Genomic DNA, 23,033 nt, shown 5'->3' with positions numbered 1-23,033 from the left:
TACTTGTGTGTGTGTGTATGTATATGTATATATATATATATATATATATATATATATATATATATATATATATATATAAATCTTGCATTCCATATTTGGAGAACAGAGGCAATTAACATTCTTGAAAGTATATTAAAAATCCGTAGCATAGCGCAGACATAAGATACGCAGTAACACTTTATAGTCTCTTCTAGACTCTAGAAGTCCATTTTGCCAGCTGAGGTATTATGATTATATTTGATTATTGCACTAAATATCTCTGTAATGATCAAATGTAAACTGTTTAAAAACTAGCAACACAAAATAAACATTTTTGCAATTTGTGCATGTTAATCCTTTACACTTTTACCATCAACAGCGGCCACATCAATTGTTAACCAAACCAGTGTAAATAGATTTCTCCAGAATAACACAGTAGGGCTTAATGAAGTATAATATTAGGTGTTATACATAGGAATCAAAATTACTTTAGCCAAACAGGTGACTTACTGGATTATAGCTTTGTCTCTTATAAATAGTTTAGCATCTGTTACATAACAACAGATCATTATAGCTTTAATCTGCTGGAAAATGTTTATAGGCTGTAAAAAGTAAGATAAAAACATATCACTGGTACCATAAATAGCAACCAGAATTGTTTTTCTCGCAACTGTTGAACTTCTAAGTAAGAGTTGCAGTGTTGTAGAAATTGTGACAACTAGCAGCGATTACAGAACAACAGAGCACTGTGGCTTTAATCTTCTGAAAAAATTCCCTGTAAGGCTTCCTTATACATCCATAATTATAATGAATTGTAGATAACAGTGAACTACCATAATATTATTTTTGCACTAACTTACTCATTCCTTCTCACTATTGTATGCTTATCAAGAGTCTTACTTTCTCAGTTGAATGAAAAAGAAGGACAAATGCCAGTTGCTCTCCTGTGCTCATAGGACGTGGGTGCAGCTGTATGTTCTACCCAGTTTATAAAAAGCACGAAACATACACAGAATAAACAAGGTAGTATCCGTACCAGCTGTATTGTATAAGTTGACCCAGCTTTGCAATATCATTTCCTATAACAGGCAGGAAGTAAGTCAGACTGTAGAGGAAGTTGTTAATACAGTAAACAGCATGATCAAATCAATGTAAGGAACACTGTTTCCACCCAGAAGTGTTTTACAAGTGTTATTCATATAGTGACAGTGCAGTTTTTTTTTTAATTTGTGTATCATCTATAAACAAAAATAAAGGGAATGGCTCCAGTCTTCATGACTCTCTCTCATCTTGTTGGAAATTACAAGTAGGACTTGAACAATTTGGATTGTCTGCACTTTGCCTATCTTCTGTGATGTCTTGAACGATCATATGTAAACTTCTTGGTGGTCTTACCTTACTCAAGAAGTGTCACCCAACACCACTTATAATTGCTTGAGGTAAAATAATTTACATTTCACTTTTGCCTATGTCTACTGGTTGGAATTCAACTCTTTTCTGCCTTGTAGTCAGACAATAATCAGGAATCCTTTGCAATGTTAAAATGTAGCCCTTTTGCCCTAAAAGCAGCAGACCTCTCTCTGATAAATTGAAAGAAGTCTCCACTATAGAGAAATAACTTTAGTATCGGTTTGAATAGTCATTGCAAGTGTGTGAGCATGACCACATGGCTATCGCTTTCCATCTTCCCTAATTCCCCCATGAGTTTTATTACTACTTCCCTCTCATGTGTCATGAGATGAGAAATCAGACAACTTCCCTGATGTAATCATGATAGCTTTTGGTATCTTGATCTTCTTTTCCAGTATGAAATATGTTTGATACCATCTTTTCCTGTTATTTCCATTCTGGCCTTCTCTTCCCCTCATCCCACCCTTCTTAGAATTCTTAATTCATTTCTCATGAACATTCCATCCACTTTCTTACCCATAATATTTCTCTTTGATCTATTCTCCCCAGGTCTTTTTAAGGTATAGTTTTCTTGTTCATTTCTTATTCCTTGTCTTAGGGTCCTTTATTTATATTCCTTCCTTTTGGTACAGATTATATATGGGTGTGTTTCTTCCATTTTCCATTACTCTTACTTTTTCCCTACATTCTTTCTTAATCAGCATGCCATGTTCACTTTATTAGGTTCTGCTGCTCATGTGGCCCAATCTGTTATTTATGTTTATGAGCTCTCTGCTGGTGTTCTTTGCAGCTGATGCTTCATCTGTGTCATCTGAGACCTTTTTTGGCTTTTCATGCCTTCTTTTCTTTCATATTATGTCCAGGATAACCTTTTTTTACCTTCATCCACTACCCCCTAGTCTCCCATACCTAAACTGATTTATGAAGACTTCTTACTGTTCTTTTCCTAGCATATTTATCCTTCCTGATTTCACAAGGCTATTATGTTATCCGCTATCATCCAAATAACTTCTTTCCCCTTATTCTTGTAAAAGGAAATGTCAACCCTTCCGTTGTGGCTTTATGTTCACCAGTTCAGTCTTTTATTATTTTTTTCTTAAACAGGAAGGTCAGGTGGACAAATACATATCACAATGTAATAAGACAGTAACTTGCAGAAGAGCTCAGTACGGAATATAATTCTTCACAACAGAGAACAGTATTATTATTTATCACTGTTCTTGCCAGTTATCACTGCATTTAGCGTATGGGAAATATAGACCCTACCACAGTTCTTTCTTCTACAGATTAGAGGTAATCTGAATTTGTTTTCATTTTGTGTCATTGTTGGCTGCTAGTGGTGTCCTCTGCCAAGAAATTGCATATATATATATATATATAAAATATGATTGCATCCTATGACAACAGAATTATTTAATGATGAAAAAGTGAAGTAAATGTGCAAGGAGATATCTGCAAATATCTTCAAAAAGTAAAGAAAACACTGATTAAATTAAAGATGTAAATAAGATATCTTGCCATAAACCTGTTGAAGTCCTTATGATTAGGGTCAGAGAAGACGACATGTCATCATATGCGTATGGTATAAAGAAAAAATAGAGACCACAAATGTTGTTCCATAAAAGATGGAATGTTATTTAAAGAAGTATGCCGCATACATGTAATAAGTTTATTAAGTAAGCATCTGATTTAAATAAAATGTATAAGTGCTTTTATCCTGTCCTACTAACTTCTGGCATAAATTTAAGCAAGCGATAATGCCCGACATGGTTTGTGTTATTGTGTAAGTATTGCATACCCATAGCTGTTCTTGAAGCCTGATGCCATAGGTGAAGGGTGTCTGCACCCCTGGAAGGGTATTATTTTCACAGTAACACACACCTTTGAGAGCATTATTGCAATACAGAATGGGCTACCATTTGTTTTACATTTTTTTTTATTCTTATTACTATATATACATTTTTTTATTATTGATTTAAAGTAGTTCCACTGCTTAATGTTTAAAGATTGCTGTAGTAGATGTAATTGTTTGTGCAGGAAGTATTTTACATCCAAAGTGCAAGTTATTTGAGTATTTAATGTCCAGACACACACACACACACACACACACACACACACTACACATTATCTAGTTGATCAGGGGGCACATCCTCAGCTGTGTTATGGAAATAATAGAATGCAAGGCATTGTGGGACCCCCCTCCCCTTCCAGTCCCTAATTTTACAGGATGTCATACTGCTGCTCCAACTAATGATCTCCTAGAAACTCAGGGATCATTAAAAGTCCGTCAGTAATGCTAGGCATCAAACTTTAAGACATCCAGTTCTGATGGATTGCTTGTTGCAATCAGTGCTGTTTCTACCCCCCCTCATCACTCTCTCTCTCTGCCTGTCACATGCACACATGGACACAAACACACACTCACGATTAAAGTAATTAAAATATGACAGACTTAATAGTTTTGTTCTTTTCTTGATGTTCCTATTGGACTGCCTGTCGCAACTGTTGCTGAATCTGTCCTCCTCCCTCTCTCATTCACACTCTTTCTCTCCGTTTCTCACATGCATTCAAGCGCACCCATATAAACAGATGCATATGCAAACACAGGCATATATGAATTACATTATTTTCTTTCATTTTTTTATATTAGTTGACTGCCTAATTTCATTTTATGCTTGTTAAACAGCAAAGTACTGTTTAGTGAGTGTAAAGAAATGGCAGGCATTTGCTTTTTTACATACTTGAGCTTCACAGCAGCTTTAATATGTTGCAGGGAGCTAGAGCACTTGCTTTTCAGTTGGATTTACCTGAACATTAACACCTTGCTGAAACATGTTCATTCTTCAGTCAGGATAGCAATTTACAGGTTGCTCAATTGTTCACAACTCACTCAAAAAAATCCAGAATGTTGCAGGTAATGGAATAAATAGGGTTGCCTAATGATTCTTTAGCTTTTATTTTGTCAAGATTCAGGGGATCAATCATGGGTAAGACTGCATATTATTGATGTGTGGTTGTAGTGAATATACTGTGGATATCTTTATATAGTGACTCTAGAGTTAAATCAGTTGTAGTAAAAGAAAAATGTTATTTATTTTTATTTATCTTACATTTGGTAACCAGGAAAATCTGAGTGGACAAAGTCCTTTTTCAGTGGATGCCCAGAGAGAAAAGCTCCGTGTTTATGAACAGTAGACTTACAATAATTGGAGGATACACAAATAAACATTCACAGTAGTTAATATATACAATTGTTCAATTTTGGAAGTGTCATGATACACAAATTTATACAATTTTGGAAGTGTCATGATACACAAATTTCATATACAGTAGTTAATATTTACAATTCTACAATTTTGGGAAGGTGTCATACAGGGAGGGATACCATAAAATACAGATTTCATTCAAGGAAGCAAACTGGATAGTCCATTGCACATGTCATAAGTCTGAGAGATATAGGACACTACTTAAATTAGGTAAGTCAGAGTGACAGACAGGAGGACATACAAAGAACAAATTGATTCCACTGTGGAGGTACTGTGGCCTGCACTGTGGAAAGGCTGATAGAGGAAGGAGGAAATAGTCAGTTACTGGGTTACTGGTTAGTAAGAGTGGAATATAGTACAGGAAAGAAATTCAAATTTTTTTTTTCTTCAAACAACTTCACTAAGTCATCATCTCTGGCGCAGGGCAAAAATCAGTCATTTTGCAACAAACTTTGCTTTTAGTCCAAGGGGTGCAACCTTGAGGTTTGCATTTTTAGTGATCAGAGATGTGGGGTCAAAGTACAAACAAAGATATGAGGGGGACAAAAAATTTGGTTTGCATTTATTGTGTTAGTGTACTATTCTTGAATACTAGAACTGATAACTGTGCTTTTAATGCAGTAAAACCTGGAGATAAGGGAAAGCTTGATCATTTTTTTCTATATTTTATTTAGTTTTGCTTTTTTTTTTTTTGACACTTCCTCCTCTCTGAATTTCTATGACCTTAGAGGTAGTATACACTGAGCTTTGGGGATTAGGAAAACAAAACTAAAAGAGTATTTTATATAGTGTTATACAGTTGTTCTACGTTTACATGCTAGAGTTGCAGTATTTTACATTTGTACAACATGGGATGCAGTGTTTCACTGCAAAACCCAGTTAACAGAGTTAGATTTGTGAAAAAGCTGGTCTGTATTGCAAAGATTGATATTTGCTGATATACAGAGATGGACTAACCCTTTAAAATGTCATTACAAATCTGTGACCTGCCTCTCTTCATAGAGAGGAGAAATCAAACGGCTTCCCTGGAGGGAATTATCTTGACTGAGGAAGCTATGATTCATTGAAAAGAGATATAAAATTCTGCAGGTGAAGATCAGGATTTCAGGGGAAGGCATGCATGATGCAGAAAATGCTAATAATGAATACTTCAGTAAAAAGAAATGTGAAAATGTTTATACCTAGCTCACATCATGAAGACATGTAATGTTAGTCAAGTAAATTATTTTGTCACATATAAAAATGTCGACATAACTGAAGGAAGAGAGAAGGCTTATACCTCTCTGTCATCCACAAATTAAACTTCTTTTTACATAGAGGATTATGGTCACATCTCTGGTTATAACCAAACTGTGTGTCTGATACATGGATGTCAAAAAATGTATTTTGAGAGGGGAGCTCCAGAGGTGAATCTTGTTATTATATATGCTGAGACTGCATAACTTGCCTGGTTATGATAGGAAAGACCCAGTCATGATTATTTGTATCACATGAGGATTTATCTTTTACCAAATGCAATCTGAGGGTCATGCTACTCAATGCTAGAAGTCTAAATCTCAAAAAGCACTCACTCAAAGCACTCCTTAAAATGGAGAACATCAACATTTGTGCTGTAACAAACAGCAACATGGTTCAAAGCAGCAGAAAGCACCCTGTAATACTAGGCTATAACTCATTCCACAGCTTTCGGCCCCTGAACTTGGACCAAAGCTCCAAAGGTGGTGGTGTTTCCATATTCATAAAGGATGTGCACACCTCTAGACTGGTAGCCCAACATAACGCATCAGAGATACTTCAGGTGCAGCTAACATTGGGTAAGACAGCGATTCAGATCATAGCCTGATATTGGTCCCTAACCATGTCCCAAGACTCACACTCCACATTCCTAAGCACCCTGCAGAATATTAGGGCCCAACCTAACCCTCTCATACTGCGCGACTTCAACTACCCCTCCATTAACTGGGAAAACTACTCATGTACCAATACACTTCCCCAATATTTCCTGGAATTCATTAAATCCAATGCCCTGGACCAGCTCGTTCTTACCCCCACTAGAGGTAGCAACATCCTTGACCTGGTCATTACTAACATGGGTGACCATTGCTCTACACTAATAGTCAACTCTTCCCTGGTTAGATCTAACCACAAACTAATCACCTTGGAAATCCTCATCCCTCCCACCCTTACCCCCCTGCAAAGGTAACCACCATGGAAAACTTCTCCAAAGCTAACTTTTGGACTCCTAAAAACAGAGGAGGCTAACTTCATGGCACCCATGCAAATGAAGAATAGTTGCATGACTGCCAAATCATACACCAATGCAATGTGCAAACACATACACAAATGCATGGATCTCACCATACCCAATAGAACCAAGTTGCTCTTCTCCAAAAAAAGGAAGCCAATCTCGTGGTCCCCTGCCATAAACAAACTCTACAACAGAAGGAGGAAACTGATGCAGAATAAGGTGAAGTATCAAGACTGGAAAAACTCCCTTATCAGCCTCGACAAAAAGTTGAGATCCCTCATCAAATCCTCTAATGTTAGCTATGAAAGCAGCATTTCAGCAGATAGTACAGACAACCACAAGGCCTTCTATAGTTATGTAAAGAATCTCCATGGCAATACCCAGATTTGCTCTGAGCTACTTCACAATGGTACCTCCTATACCGAGCCAACAGATATTGCCAATATACTGGCCGACAGATTCAGTGCCAACTTTACCCCCCCAAAGGACCAATCACAATACCAGTAGATTGCCAGGCACCCAGTATTACTGCTGCACAAGTTAAAACATCACTGCCCAAGGCCAAGAATACAGCTTTTATGGGACCTGACAACATCCCTGGCTGTGTTTTAAATGAACTACAGAGTGAACTGGCACTTCACCTGTGTGCCCTGTTCAATCACAGCCTCACCTCAGGCTTTTTCCCTATCGTATGGTGCACTGATACAGTCATCCCTCTCTACAAAGGAGGAGCAACTACAGACCCTGGGAACTGTTGCCATTAGCCTGACGAGTCTGATATGCAAAGCTATGGAATGGGTCATCATGGACCTAATAAACAATGATATAGGGAATCTCCAAACTCTGGGTCCCACACAGTTTGGTTTTGCGAAGGGTAGATCATGCCTACTCAAGTCAGTCACCAGAGCTGTGGATGAAGGCAAAGTGGTTCATACAGCCTACCTTGATCTGGCCAAGGCCTTTGATACCATTCCCCACTCAGGAATCATGGAAAAACTCACTAAGCTAGACATCAACCCATATATCACTAGGTGGGTTACAAACTGGCTCACAGATAGAACCCACAGTGTGAAAGTAGAGGACTCCAAGTTAGACTGCCGACCAGTCACGAGTGGAGTCCCACAGGGTTTGGTCCTGGGTCATCTCCTGTGTGGTATCTACTTCTCTGAAGTCCAGGCCAACACAAAGGGACTCTGGCTGACAACTTTCACAGATGATTACAAGTTGGGAGCTATTATTAACTCCCCAAATGATGCTGACATTCTACAGAAAGGCCTCACTGAGACCAACAACTGGTGTTAGAACCATGGCCTTAAGCTTAATGACAAAAAATGTGTCATCATCCCCTTTGGAAAAAAGCCGGTTCCCATGAATTACCATATCGTTGTTAGTCCACTGAACACAGAAGGCATTATTAGAGATCTGGGAACACAGGCTGACAGCAACCTTTCTTTTGACCACCACATTGCCACTGTGGTCAGAAAGTCCTTCTATGTGGCACATCTCATTACTAAGGGTTTTTCATCCATAAAGAAAGAGGTCATTGCCTCCCTCTACTCTTCCCTCATTAGGCCAATCATCGAGTATAATTCTCCATTTGGCATGTACCTCACTAGACACCTACAGTAACTGGAGAGGCCACAAAAGTACCTAAGAAAGAGGATCCTAGTCCTTAAATACTTATCCTATATGGACAGACTCAAAAAACTCCCAATTGTTCTCTGTCTCATATCGCCCACTTAGAGATGATCTCTGCTTGACATACAAAGCCATGTGTGACCCAGCTCTGTTAGAAATGCTACATCTAAAGAAATCCCAATCCCTCCACACCACACACTCCAGAGACCTCAACTCATTACCACAATCAACAGAACATGCTGGAGGGACAGGTTCATAGCCCAGAGACTTCCCATGCTATGGAATATACTTCCCATACATGTCAAACAGAGCACCGCACCGGCCCTGTTCAAGAGAAATGTTGATGAGTGGATGTGAAATAGAAAATTTACCCCGGGGATCACTCCAGTGGCTCTGCTTGACAGAGGCACTGGGAACTAAGATCAGGTGGCATGATGCCAGGGTAATCCTATGGGCTAGGCTTGTAAAGGCTCCAGGGCCATTAGCATAGTGCACACCTATGAACCTTGTACTACTACAAAAAAAAAAAAAAAAAAAAAGAAAAGAAATAGAAAAAAAGCACTGTAATAAGAGTAAGTATTTCACAGCTTAAAAAGCTGTAACACACTAACTGCTGCCACAAAGAGACTAACTACCCAACAAGAATATCAGGAAGCTGTTCAATACTCATTTGGACTTAAAAAAAATTCTGAACAAAGTGTTATTGCAATGGCTGCTACCTTTATTCTCCTGTGGCTGCCAAGCACTATTAAGTATGCGACCAGTGCTTAACAGTGCTGAAGGGCTGCATTATAATTGTTAAGCACCTTTCTGACATAAAAAAGGTGATTAACAAGTGTATATTTTCACAGACTGAGGAGTGAAAAATGAAGTGTTCCATGCACTACAAATGTGCTGTGTTCTAAAAATGCACAGAAGTATTTAGAGAAAGCATCTGCAGCAAACATCTTGTCCGAATCTCTAATAGGAGTTTACAGTATGTACTGTTTAGATAGGAAGGAATAATACCCAAAGGGAGTAAAAATTTTCATTAGCTGTGTTCAGAAATTGTGCCTCTAAAAAATATTGCTTCACAGAAAGGGTAAAAAAACATTGATACTGTTACTCACAGAAGATGAGAGATTAGTAAGAAAGATAAGAACTGTTTGATACAGGTTTATGGAAACCCTGGTAACTCTGCAAACCTTACAACAGATTATGTAGCAGCAAAATCTGCTCTTGAGCAGGGTGATCCAAGTCTTTAAAATTGTCTAATTTCATCAGCTTCTTTACAGCTTAGAATCTTCACTGTCTGGTGTCATGTAAAGTATCTTATAGATCTGTGAATGCAATAAGTACTAGTCAAGAAAAATTAAATTTTTTAATCACTTTTTTAATATTTTGCATTATTGTCATAGTTAAAAAAAATGGACATACAACATTCAGATGCCTGCTGACTCGAGTTTCATCTTTGAAACAGAATAAAGAACAACTTGGACTTTTTAAATTGCATTTTTCTCAATGTGTACAAATAGTCGTGCCAATCTCAGCATTTGTATATGAAATAACGTGGTAATAGGTCTTGCAAAGTTAAGAGCAAAGAAGCAGGAAAATGCACAGTCTCATCATTTGATCATAATTTACTATAGTTGTGCATCCTTTACTTTATTATTTATAAAGCTGATTAACAAGTCTGTTTTTTCTCAGATTTCAGATCATAACTTGGGTGTTTCATGTGCTACATATTCATTGTGTTTCAATAGTGCAGAGACATTTTTAGAAAGTATCTGCAGCAAACTTGTCTGGACTGCAACATGAATTTAATATCTTCACAATTATAAATGAAGGTGCTACTGACGCCAGTAGTGTTTTACTCATGTCAGTAGTATTTTAGCTGTTTCAGTTTATCAAAATTATTATTTATATGTGAAGCAGTAGCCAGGGGTAGATTGTGAACTTTGGGCCACAAGCTGTTTTAGTCTATGCCTTCAACTATTTTTTTAGGACAATACATAAATAAACTTGCCCTGGGATTCAAGAAACTCCATGTAGGTTTTAGTTTACATGTGTGCACAGTAATGTGCAGTGAGCAGCAGCGTTCATTGAATTTTCATGCCGCGCACCACATTTAAAGGTAAATAATCTAAGTTTTATGGCTGGCAATCTGTAAGCAAACACGGATGACAATCCTGTTTAAATCAGAGTACTGAAGGTTTGCAGTTTTGCGTGGAATGCCACAATGATCACCAGTGCTTAACAGGTAGCTCTCAATCTCTTAGTGCAAGACATCTGGACAAAGGCCAACATAATGGGGGGACAATGATCTAGAAATAGGGACATATTTGTTCTTTGAAATGTGCTAGAATAAACAGGAGTTAGTGTTAAGATACGTGTTCTGAAGGATTTGAAGTCTGAAACTAAAATGCATGTAATTACTGAGTCACATCAGTCCTGAGATCATCCCCGTGATATGGCAGAAAACCACAAATTTGATAAGGAACACACCAAAAAGTATAAAGCAAAAATCTGGACATTCTGTGAAAATCTGGACAGTTGAGAGGTATGATTAAGTATATGGTCCAAGTGCAGTACAGGACAGTGTATCTATAGTGCAGATTATTGTGAAATCTCATTTGTGGCATTCAGTACTGAAGTTGTGCAAATGTAAGGGTACATGGACTGCCATGTAAAACAAACACTCAGGGGAAGTGTGTGCATTGAATAGGGACACACAGATGAATTATAGGAATGAACACAGGGAAAGAGGACAGGTGAAACAACCTAATGTACAGCAGATAAGGGCATGTCAATGGAAGATGGTTATAGCAGCAACACCAATCACATATCAGTATGGCACAGTAGGGACTGCACAGTGAAAATGTGTATTATGTGATTATCACACAAGGTGACATAATTTGGAGGATGTGTCTGTGTAATATAAGCATCCTTACATGAGTAATGCAGAGGACATCTATCAAGGATGTTTTTACTTTTTTATTTATTTATTTGTCATTTGTTGAATGGGTTAATCCATCTGAGCTTGCACCCTTTTTCAGTGGAGGCCCAGGGAGAAAAGCTCCTAAGTACAAAATATACAAGTAATACAGCAATTCGCAGTTTAAATTTGTAAGTAAAAAATTTACAGTGCAGCTTTTGAAAGTAAAGTAAAACTAAAACAATTACAGTAAAAACTATATAGAAAATTTAAACAGGTGAACAGTAGTAGAGCATGTTAGAGAACTTTGCAAGTTAGAAAGGAGTATTGAAGAGGTTAGTAAGGACAAAGTCGCAAATGGCAGAAATGTTGTTGGTAGTGTTAGTAATCCGAGTTTCATAAAAGTAAGCTTGACAGGCAACAGTGTGAAGGGGGAATAACAGAGATAGATATAAAAGAGAGAGAGAAAATTAGTATCATAATACAGGGGACAGGAATTTGAGGAGGTATAGGGAGCAGTTGTTACGGTGGTGCAGCGGTTAGCATTGCTGCCTCACAGCAAGAGGTTCTCTGGTTCGGTTCCCGGCTGGGGTGCTTTCTGTGCGGAGTCTGCATGTCCTCCCTGTGGCCACGTGAGTTTCCTCCGTGTGCTCCAGTTTCCTCCCACATCCCAAAGACGTGCAGTAGGTGGATTGGACACTCTAAACTGACCCTAGGTGTGAGTGTGTGCATGTGTGTGCCTTCTGTGGAAGGTTGGGCGCTGGGCTAGCAACTCGACACTGTAAAACTCCACTGCCAATCATGAGCGGACAGATGATCCGCTGTGCGACCCCTAACCAGGAAAAAGCTGAAAGAAGAAGAAGAAGGGAGCAGTTGTTAATAATAGTTGTAATGCTCAGGAAATTAGAATAGGTAGAATATATATAGGAAAGGAAGAAGTTGTAAGGGCAAATGGGGGAAATAGTGAAGGAGGAAAGAGGGAAGGGAAGATTTAGGTGGGATGATTGCAGTTACAGGGCTGCTGCATACATGTTACATACAATTAGGGTAGGGTGCATACTGTGAAGCTATGCAAACTGATTTGCCTGAATATGAGTGTAATCTCAGTAGAGGTCTCCAGCAAGTGTTATTCAGGTAAACGCTCAAGGACAAGATTAAAAGAAGCATGCACAGTCATGGAAAATATCAAAATAATATCACCAGTAATCTGATGCCTCTGATATAACATATGTGATTTAGAGTGACCAGAGATGATTTTCCACAAACACACTTGTGCAACTATTATGATACATCCACACTCTATGAGGGGAATCACACATACTCTCCTGGCACTGTAACATCTGCCAGATATACCTGTATGCGACATTATGATCAATACAGGCTAGCTGACTGGTGTGCATGGCATACATATATCTATCTGTCCTATATATCTATATATATTTCTATATATAGATCTGTATCTTATATATATATATATATATATATATATATATATATATATATATATATATATGTATATATAGTGAGAGAGAGAGAGAGACAGAGCACAATCCATACTGTCACAAATGTTAGCCATGCCATTAATATTGTAAACACCTGTGTATGTACTGTGTGGATCAGTAGAACAGGTAGCACACATGCATCTGGTATAAAAACTTAATGGAGGTTCCGCATCATCAGACAGTAATGTTGGCCAATAAGATGTGTTTCAGCTCACTTTGACAAAGGTGGTACACTTCAGTTAAACATCCCTGGCAGATGTGTATGGAGATGCATGAAATGGGTGCATTGTACACAATTAGTGGTGTGATGAAGGCTGTGAACTATTTATGTATTATGGCCTCTGATGTGGATGTCCTTCACATACTCAGTAGTTGTGTTACATACAAGGGAGTGGTCAGTAGCGTGATAACATGCTTGTGGATATTCCAATTAACATCTACCCCAGGAGACAGGTCACATACCTAGTGGTCTGATTTTTAGGGTGTGATGTCTACATTATACTTGGGTTTTGTATTTGTTTTTTCTGATGTAACAAATCCCCCCATGTTTTCTTGTCATTGCTGGTGTTGTCTGTGGCAGCGATCTTTGGTGTATGTTGACACTGTCTGTATTATACTAATATCGTAGCTGGAGTCAATGATTGCCCACAGTCTGTAGTCCTTCAGACAGCTGTTTGGACACAAGATGTGTATATCATCTGTGATATCCATCACTTAAATAATGGCCAGGAAAGGGCCTAGCAGACAGCCCTGATAGACAGACCTGATCACTGAACCCGAGCTATAGGTCACTTCACACGTCAACATATTTAGATGCCATGTATGTGATACACTGGTCTACCCACTTGGTGATATAGATATATATGGCCACATCTGACAGTGCTGAGTGAATATCTCAGTGTGGATTTTTGTCAAATGCCTTGGGCTTGTCAAGTTCAAAAGGCTGATAGTGTTGTCATTATGCATGCTCTCAATGATATCTTTGAGGACATCTAACAGTATTAACAACTCACACGGGTCTGTTGCACACAGCAGGGATATCACTACTGTCCATTTAGAAAAGGACCATGATGAACTGTTGGTCTACCTCACAGATGAGGAGAGTCAGGATGTGTCTATACATGCATGCATCAGGTGCTGTCCCCCCCAACTCACATGGATGCATGTTGAAATCACCCTTCTACAGCAATATAGTCTGTGTGGAGGGTGTGTTGAAGTGTGTATTCAACTGTATCAGGAAGGTGTATGTGATGAATCACATGGTAGGTGATCTGTGATGTTGTCACAGCCCATTGATTCTGTCTGATAGGCCTGAATGAAGGTAAGACACTGCGTACTGGCTATCCTCAACTGGCCTAGGGTTTGAACTCAATCCCCCATGCAGGGATCATTGACAAACTCTCCCATTTGTGATTAAACTTCATGTCACTAGATATGTACCCGATTGGGGTCACTGACAGAACACATACTATGAAAGTTGGTGAAACAACCTGTACCACTAAAGCTGTCACCATTGGTGTACCCCAGGGATCTGTGCTTGACCCTTTACTGTTTGGAATCTATCTCTCAAGCCTTTGGCTTACTGCATTTGCTGATTCTTGCATACTGGGTGCAATCATCGAGTCCAGCTATGATGACAAAGCCACATGGTCTAAAAGTAAATACAAAAATGTGTCTTTATTTTGAAATTTTGCAAAGTGGAATTCCCTGCTAATTACTGCATTGACAACAGTCCTATTATGTTGAAACCCAGTGATGCAAGCACTGGGAGCACACATTCATAGCACTGTGAACTTCAACCACCAAGTGTCTACACTAGTATTGAAAGCCTGTGTTGTGCACATCATAAGTCATGCCATCATATTCAGATCTTAGGATTATATTACAGCAGTGTACTCAAACCTCATCAGAACACTAACATAGAGTATCATGCTCTCTTTTGTATGTACCTCACCAGACACATGCAGCAGCTGGAGACACCACCTAGGTTACTCACCAGGAAAACACAGTGCATACAGACCAAGCCATAATGTATGCGACTAGACTGAAATCCATTTCACTGTAATCTGTATCATATAAAATGAGGTGACTTCTGCATAGCCTCCACGCCAGTCTCTGACCTTGCCATAGTAGGAATAGTCCACATCCACAAATCAGATATAGCTGATGACATCAACAGTGTCTGGTGAGGTGAATATGACAAAAACAGTGTCCCACATGCTGGTATAAAAGGCTCTCTGTTATGTCAAGCAAGTGTGCACGCGCGCACACACACACTTGACTGCACTAAGAACAGTACCCCTACCTATCTAAGTACACAGACTACAGAACTCAGTACTTTATACAAGGGCCATAGCACAAGACTGACTTTTACAAGACCGCAAGTCAACTTATAGTGGATGACATCACAGGGCATATTGGAGAGATGATGTTGGGAGGCCTGCATGAAATGGATGTGGAGGCGTGCGCAAGTATTAAAATACTGTCAGTCCATGGGATTGGAGTGGTAACTGTAGGATGCATACTTCTGTTCTGACTAGACACACACAGTTGACTGCAGTGAGAATAGAACCCCTACCTAAGTACATAGACTACAGAACTCAGTACTTTAAGCAAGTGCCACAGCACAAGTCTGTCTTTTAAAAGACTGCAGGTCAACTCTTAGTGGATGACATCTGCTGGGCATGTTGGAGAGAAGATGTTGGGATGCCTGTAAAGGTTCATAGGAATGCCTGTAAGGGTCCATAGGAAGGCCTGTAAAGGTTCATAGGAAGTTACTAGCCTAATGGCCTTAGGTCATTTACAAGCCTAGCTGTGTAAAAACACAAGAACCCTTATTGAGCATAGTTATATGGCCGTTGTTAGCAAAGTTATTTTGTGATCAGCACTGACTCACCCTGTCCATGTGGGACATAGTTTCCACCCCAGGGATGAATGTACAATCACCTATCCAAATGTCAAGGTTGAATAGAGTCATTGAGGAGCACTGGTTCACATGCAGTTTTTAGCCTATTACTGATGAGTGGCAATTGCTGGGAGATGTATCTGTCTACCCAGCACGTTTTGTTTGTCACAACTGGAGCAGGTTATTTTTGTCCCATTTTATTTGTAGATGTCCAACATTTCCAGTAGTGCAGGGTCTGAGACTGCTCTGTTTGCTAAGCGTAGGTCAGCTCTTAGTAGCCTGCATGATACTTAGTACAGTGACAAGTCTTTCTATGTATGTCATGATTTGGAGGCCCTGCATTCTCATATTCACAAACCTCTGTGTTTTCTCCAGTTGCTGCAGGTGTCTAGTGAGGTACAGACAGAAAAGAGCAGTGTACTTAATTAGTGGTCTGATAAGGGTAGGATACAGCAGAGTTATGACCTCCCTGATGTTGAATGTGATGGCCTTATTTATGAGGTGCACAATGTATAATGTGTGTGTCTCACCACTATGGACACACAGTGATTGAAGTGTAGTTTGCTATCAACATGTGTTCACAAGTCTCACAACACTGTGTTTGAGGGGTGCTATATATATATATATATATATATATATATATATATATATATATATATCATAATTAACAGGAGTACTTCATTGCCAAAGGGGACAATGAGGCATTTTTGCTTTAAAGTTCAGTCTGTGAGTTTGGCACCAATCATTCATCTGTGTTAGCCCCTTCTGTAATATGTTAACATAGTTGGGGGACTCTATATGGCTGTGTCCAAATGACAGTCATCTGCAAACTTGCTAAGCTACAGGCCATCTACCTTTGCCTGGACTTCAGAGAAACTGTTTCCAAACAGTTGAGTGCCCAGCACTGATGCTTGTGGTATTCCACTGGTAAGTGGTCTAGTGTTGTTTTGTCAGCGAGCCAATTGGCTATCCATCTAGTAATGTATGGGTTAATCCCCAGATGGGAGATTTTCTCTATGGTACCTGAATGGGGGATAGTGTCAAAGGCCTTGCATAACTCAACATAGGTAATATGTACTATTATCCCTCATCCAGGTATTTGGGTTCAATATCAGAGAAGTCCACTAGGTTTAGTGCAGCAGGGTTAAGTGACACTGCACGGAAATAACTGCTGCATTGTACTGCTGCTCACCAATGCTTGGCATTGCTGTGTGATGTGAAACTTTGTGCAAGCATACAGGCCAAAAAGTGAAAGGATCCATTGCTTTTTCTGCTACTTAGGTGTAGTGCTTGATTCTGTTTTTTGACCAGATTATATGTTTTAAAATGGGGTAGATAGGAAAGTGGTTAAATATGGAGCAAGCAGGGGGAAAACAAAGGGAAAGCAATACAGGAATGTGCAGGAGGGTGGTAGGAAAGAATCATAGTTATCCATTTCTTCAACAGTAAAAACTGATCATATGTGCAAAATGTTAGCTGAATTTGGACCATCGAGTCCAGAGAGAGGGGTGAAGACAATGTAATCATGTTGCATAGCCAAATGGACCTAATCAAGGGTGTCAAGAAGATTTGTGTGCAAAATGGAGAGCTATATATGGGATGATTTCTTTTTTTTTTTGTGGGACAGGTGTCCATTTTTTTCTTTTTTTAATTCAGTAAGAAAGGACTGCTGGGTAAGAGATGTAGGTATGTCTGGGTCAGGTAAGTTGGGTAGGTTAGGGAGCAAATACAAACAAGGCAAAAAACAGGGATAGCAAAGGACACAAAAGGCTGGGGGGAATCATGATTGGTGTGAGGGAGGTGACAACCCAGGCTTATGCCTGACAAGCTTGTAGACAGTGAGAATCAAGTCCTCACCCACTGGACTGTCATAACTGTCCCCTTATTCTGCTGGAGGGCTTGACATCCTCTCCTCCTATGGACTTTGAGGGAAAGCAGCCTCTCCATCCAGTGTAGGCATACATCAGCGGTGTGATGCACAAACTTATGCACCAACCCTGGCATCTGCTGGTGGCTGATGAAATCTCCACCTCTGCCACTGTTGCTGGATGGTACCACTGAATCAGCTTCCAGGGCAGTACTATTTGATGGCACAGGCAGTGCAGGGGCAGCAGAAGCAGTGCTGCCAGGTTGGCTCCCAGATGTGCTGGGTCTCAGTGATGGAGGCGGTGGAGCAGGGGCAGGCCTACCTTGCTGTGCTGTGTAGCATTTAATAAGACAACTGGGTGCTACAAAAGGCAGGAGGGACTGTCCTGGCATTGGGTTGTGTATGATAGCTGTGTCAGTTCATTATACAATTGTGGCTGCATTTCTAGTATGTGTGTTTATTTTGCCTAGGTACCTTTCACGATCATATGAACTGTTCTGTCAGGCTTTCATACAGAAGGCCTTGTGTAGTAGGCTTTCTTCCCTTGCATTGTATGTGGAGAATCAGTGATTTAAGCTTCTTGCTATGGATACTATGGAAGGAACTTCCTGCCCTGAGGCTTAACTGTTTGGGAAGAAGGTTAAAAAACCAAGTTTGGAATATTCCACAGACCAGCCTTTGCTGGACATTTCTCTTGCTGTGAGTGAGAACCCTGATGTTTGCCTGGCTTTATTTTTAGATTCCTCTGCGGCAACTGGGTTGGAGGCCAGTGGAGATTCATCTTTCAGCATGTCCCATGAGGCTTTGCAGAAGTCCTTTTTGGATGTACAAGAGGAACCACAGTTGATTATTCCCAAGGAGCCTAGGGGTGTTCCGCAGATTTTACTTAGAGAAGTCGTCCCTACTACTGTTATTGAATGCTGTCCTGGGTTAGAGCCCTTTAAGTTTTACAGGGCAGATGTCCCATTAAAACTAAACATGTCTTTCATGCAGCTAAGGATCCGCAGAATGAGTGGCAGGTCTTCACTCAGGGTGTGTTTAACCCTTTGATGGCATTAAAACCTTCTCAGGGGTTTCTGTCCCAGCTCTCCCCTTAAATGACCCAGGGAACAGGATTCTTTTAAGGAGGAGTTGGATTATGATAAAATATCCCTTGCTTACTCTCTCCAAATTACTTCTCCTTTGCAGTATGGGTCAGAGGAAGAGGAATGTAATAATCCTTATACTCCCTTTGAAGAAATTTATTTTGGGGACATGATCTCCAGGATGAAGGAATTTTTAAATGGGATTGTGCTCAGGTCTCTGAAGTCCATAAGAGGTACTATGAGTTGCTGCAGATGGAATCTCCATAATCTTCTGCTGTTCCTACTGTCTTGGCTGCTTTGTTGGATGCATTTTCTAATGCCTCTAAAGTTTCTGATTCTCTGCCCCCTGCTCCCTAAAAACCTGATGGATTTTATAGGGTCAACAAAACACTGATACCTGCATGAATGGCAAGTGCACGGCTATACCACATGAACCATGCACCGCCCTCTAATGGATAAAAATATTATATAGCTAGACTTCAAAAATTAATATATAACAAAATAACTATATATGGCGAAAATACAGTGAGAAAAATATATATATGATAAACTGCTTTCAAGTTGTTAAAATTGGTCATTCAACCCAGGTGAAAATAAGGCTCCCAATTTGATAATCCACATTTTTTCTTTGTTGGTTAGTAACTCATGCAATGTATGAACATCTGAATCCTTGAACCTAATAAGATCAATGACCATAAAGCTGAAAACTCCAGTGGGATATTTGAGTATATGTTTATATAAAGAACTCAAAAAGTTTTTATTTTTAATATCACTTAAGTGTTCCCCGACCCTTAATTTAAAGGGTCGGGAAGTCTGTCCCACATAAAATGCCCGACAATTGCATTGGGCTAAATAGATAACCCAACTGGTACTGCAGTTTGGAAAAAAGGAAACATTGTAAATATGTGGAGAATTGTAACTAGAAAAACTGTTCGACTTGAGCACCCTTGGGCAATATGAACAATGCCCACTGTATTTTTGTCATATATAGTTATTTTGTTATATATTCATTTTTTTTTTCCAAATATTTTATTGATTTTCAAAAAGACAGCATAATTTCTACTAGAATACAAATGAAACAAAGACAAACTATATACAATATGTACATATGGCCTATATGAAAAAAAATGAGAATAACTTAGAGTTAGAGAGAGGTAGTAACACACAAAATTCAGTGTAATTTCTCCAAGTACTAAGAATAATTTTTTGAAGTCTAGCTATATAATATTTTTTATCCATTAGAGGGCGCTGCAACATTGGGTATAAATTAATGTGTGTAATGAGTGTCTTCCATGTATAATTTTTGTGGTGTGGTCACTGAAGAAGGCATTTGCCGAAACCGGTATGACCCCACTGGGTAATTTTTCATGGAAGAATGATGGAATAAAACATTTTGCTGAAGGCTACATTGGAGTGCTGGCTTTTCTGTTGTTGTTTAGACTTTATAGGGTGCCTGAGGACTGTAACTTTTTGTACAAATGTCCTGCTGCTGACCTCTCAGTGTTCTCTGTATCCTCTGATAAGCCCTCTTAATTCTTTTCTTTGCCCAAGTTATTGCCTTCTGATAAAGACAGCAGAACCATGGAAAGGCTAGGTAAGAAGATTTGCACCTCAGCTACCTTGGCTTTTAGGGCTATTAATTATCAGACCCATATGTCCAGATATGTGTTGGCTCCCCTTTCTCAGACTTGTCAGGTTATTTCTGATCTCCCAGACTCTGACGGTAAAACTTCTGCTCTTTCCCTGTTAGGTCATTCAGCATTCCATAAAGTGTAGTTAGGATGCAGCAGATGCCTCCCCTAGGGCTGCTGCTCTTGGTTCAGTGATGAGGAGGTATTCTTGGCTTTACCTTCAACCATTGCCTGATGATATCAAGGCTGAGTTGATGGATGCACCTCTTGATACTACATACTTGTTTGGAGAAGCTGCTGCTGGTTTGTTTAAGTCCCTTCAGAATAAGGGGGGGGGGGGGCCTTACAGGAACTCAAACATGTGTTTGTCTCTCCTGTTCCTAAATTTCAGAGAAACTGTCCCAATAAGCCAGCTTTTGTTTGCAGGCACTCTCTAAGGCAATCTCCTACTAAGGACAAAAAGAGTGGCAAACAGGCTCTTCCTGCTAAGGCTGCTCAGAATTCAGGGATTCAGACGTCTTTCCTTCCTGATAAACCAGATAGTGCCTGACTATCCATCTCTTCCCAGCCATGTTCCTCTTTCTCTTCACCTTTCTCTCTCTGTTTTCCTGTTTGGCTTCAGATTACTCAGGATTCTTGGGTTCTGTCCATTATTCACCAAGTGTATTTCATGGTGTGGAAATCCCATCCCACTTTTATGGGCATTCCTCAACCTCCTCAGGAACAACTTCTTTTTTTCCAGAGGTACTGGGAGAGTCCTTTTGACTCAAGGTACTATTCAAGAGGTGCCTGTGTCCCAAAAGGGAGGGTTTTTTACTTCAGAATGTTTCTAGTGCCCAGAAAAGAGGGTACTTGGAGACCAATTATCGACCTCTCTCATGTAAACACTTTTCTGAAGGTGCCCACTTTTTGAATGTTGTCCCTTCAGACTCTGTTTCCTCTTTTACTTCCTTAGCCTTATATGGTGTCTGTGGATCTCAAAGATCTTTATCTACAATTTCCAATCCATTCCCTTTTCAGGAAGTTTTTGCATTTCTTTACTGCTTCCTGACATTTTCATTTCTCTGCTTTGCCCTTTGGCCTTTCTACTGCCCAAGGGTATTCACAAAATGCCTTGTTCCTGTAATTGCCTTTTCCTTTCTTCAGAGCACGGGGTTCACAATAAACTTCAAAAGTCTTCTCTGACTCCTTCTGTGTATCATGTCTTTCTGGGTTGCAGGATTCAGACAGTGCCTATGCTGGCATCCCTACATCATCCCAAGGCCTTAACTCTTACTTCCTTCTTTCAAACTCTTCTTCCTCCTCTGGCCTCCATTGCAGCCAGGGAGTTTCTGAAAGCTCTGGGTTTTATGGCATCCACCATTCCTATGCTCCCTCTGGCCAAACTCCACATATGGAATTTCAGTGGTTCTGGATGTCCGCTTGGTTTCAACATGCACATCCTCTGGACTTTGTCGTTTCTCATCTTCCTTGTCTTAAGAAGGAACTTCACTGGTGGATCCAGCAATTGTCTCAAAATCCAGGGCACACTTTTCATCCCCATCTTCCCTCTCAGGAACTGTTCACAGATGCTTCAGACATTGGATGCGGAGCAGCTTTTAGCTGCCTAAAGGTGCAGGGGGTCTGTTCACTTATTCAACAGAAGGAGCACATCAGTGTCAAAGAGATGAGAGCCCTTCTGCTGGCTACTCAAGGTTTTCCTCCTCTTTTCTCCCCAGGACCTTTTAAGGTATTCACAGACAATACCACACTGATGATCAAACAGGGAAAACAAGATCTTGCCATCTGTACCAGTTGGTCCTCCTGATATAGGATCTTGCTGTCCAGTATCAAGTGACTCTTCAGGCAGTTTATTTTCCCTCAGGTCAAAATATTGCAGCAGACACTCTGAGCAGGTCCTTAACTCAATCTCATGAATGGATAGTTCACAGAGATGTGTTTCTGGACATTGCCCAACAGTAGAGTAATACACAAGTAGATCTGTTTGCCTCCCCACTGAACAGACAACGTCCTCTCTTTTGTGCCAGAGTTCCAGGTCCCCTGGTGTGGAACTTGGATGCCCTCTCTTTGTTCTTGGAAGGGGATGTTTCTTTATCCATCCCCTCCCCTTCCTCTCATTCCAAAAGTCCTGCTCAGACTTCAACCAGATGCTCTCAAAATCTTGTTGGTGACTCCCTTTTGGCCAAGACAGCATTGGCTTCCTCTTCTTCTGCATTTAGCCAAGAGAAATCATCACAAGTTACCTAACAGGGTGGGCCTACTCACAAAAGACAAGGGATGTTTCATTCATCCCCACCTGTCCACTCTCAGATGACACTATGGGTGATAGGATTTTGATTCCACGTAGACATCATTTAAATGGGGACGTGCTTAAAGTCCTGCAGGAGGCCAGGAAACCCAATACAAGGAAATCCTACTTATCTAAATGGAAGAGATGTTCTGTTTGGTGCCTCTCTCATAACATGGATCCACTTGTTGTGGATGTTCCTTTGGTTCTGTCTTATTTGTGTGAATTGTTCAATGTTGGTTTGGCCTATTCTTTTGTTAAGTCCCACTTATAAGTTATCTCTGCTTGTCTGCCTTTATCT

The 23,033-nt window shown here is 39.9% G+C and overlaps 1 protein-coding gene across 1 annotated transcript in view; it reads left to right on the top strand.

The window, feature by feature from the left end:
• DPYD (dihydropyrimidine dehydrogenase) overlaps positions 1-23,033 on the top strand; it is a 4,342,678-nt gene that overhangs the window by 3,407,927 nt on the left and 911,718 nt on the right. The window lies entirely within an intron of this gene.

The sequence above is a fragment of the Protopterus annectens genome, chromosome 10.part0 (assembly GCF_019279795.1).
Source record: "Protopterus annectens isolate FY-2018-M chromosome 10.part0, PAN1.0, whole genome shotgun sequence".
NCBI classification, from domain to species: Eukaryota; Metazoa; Chordata; order Ceratodontiformes; family Protopteridae; genus Protopterus; species Protopterus annectens.
The sequence above is the reverse complement of the archived record's forward strand: the minus strand, read 5'-3'. Positions and strand labels throughout refer to the sequence as shown.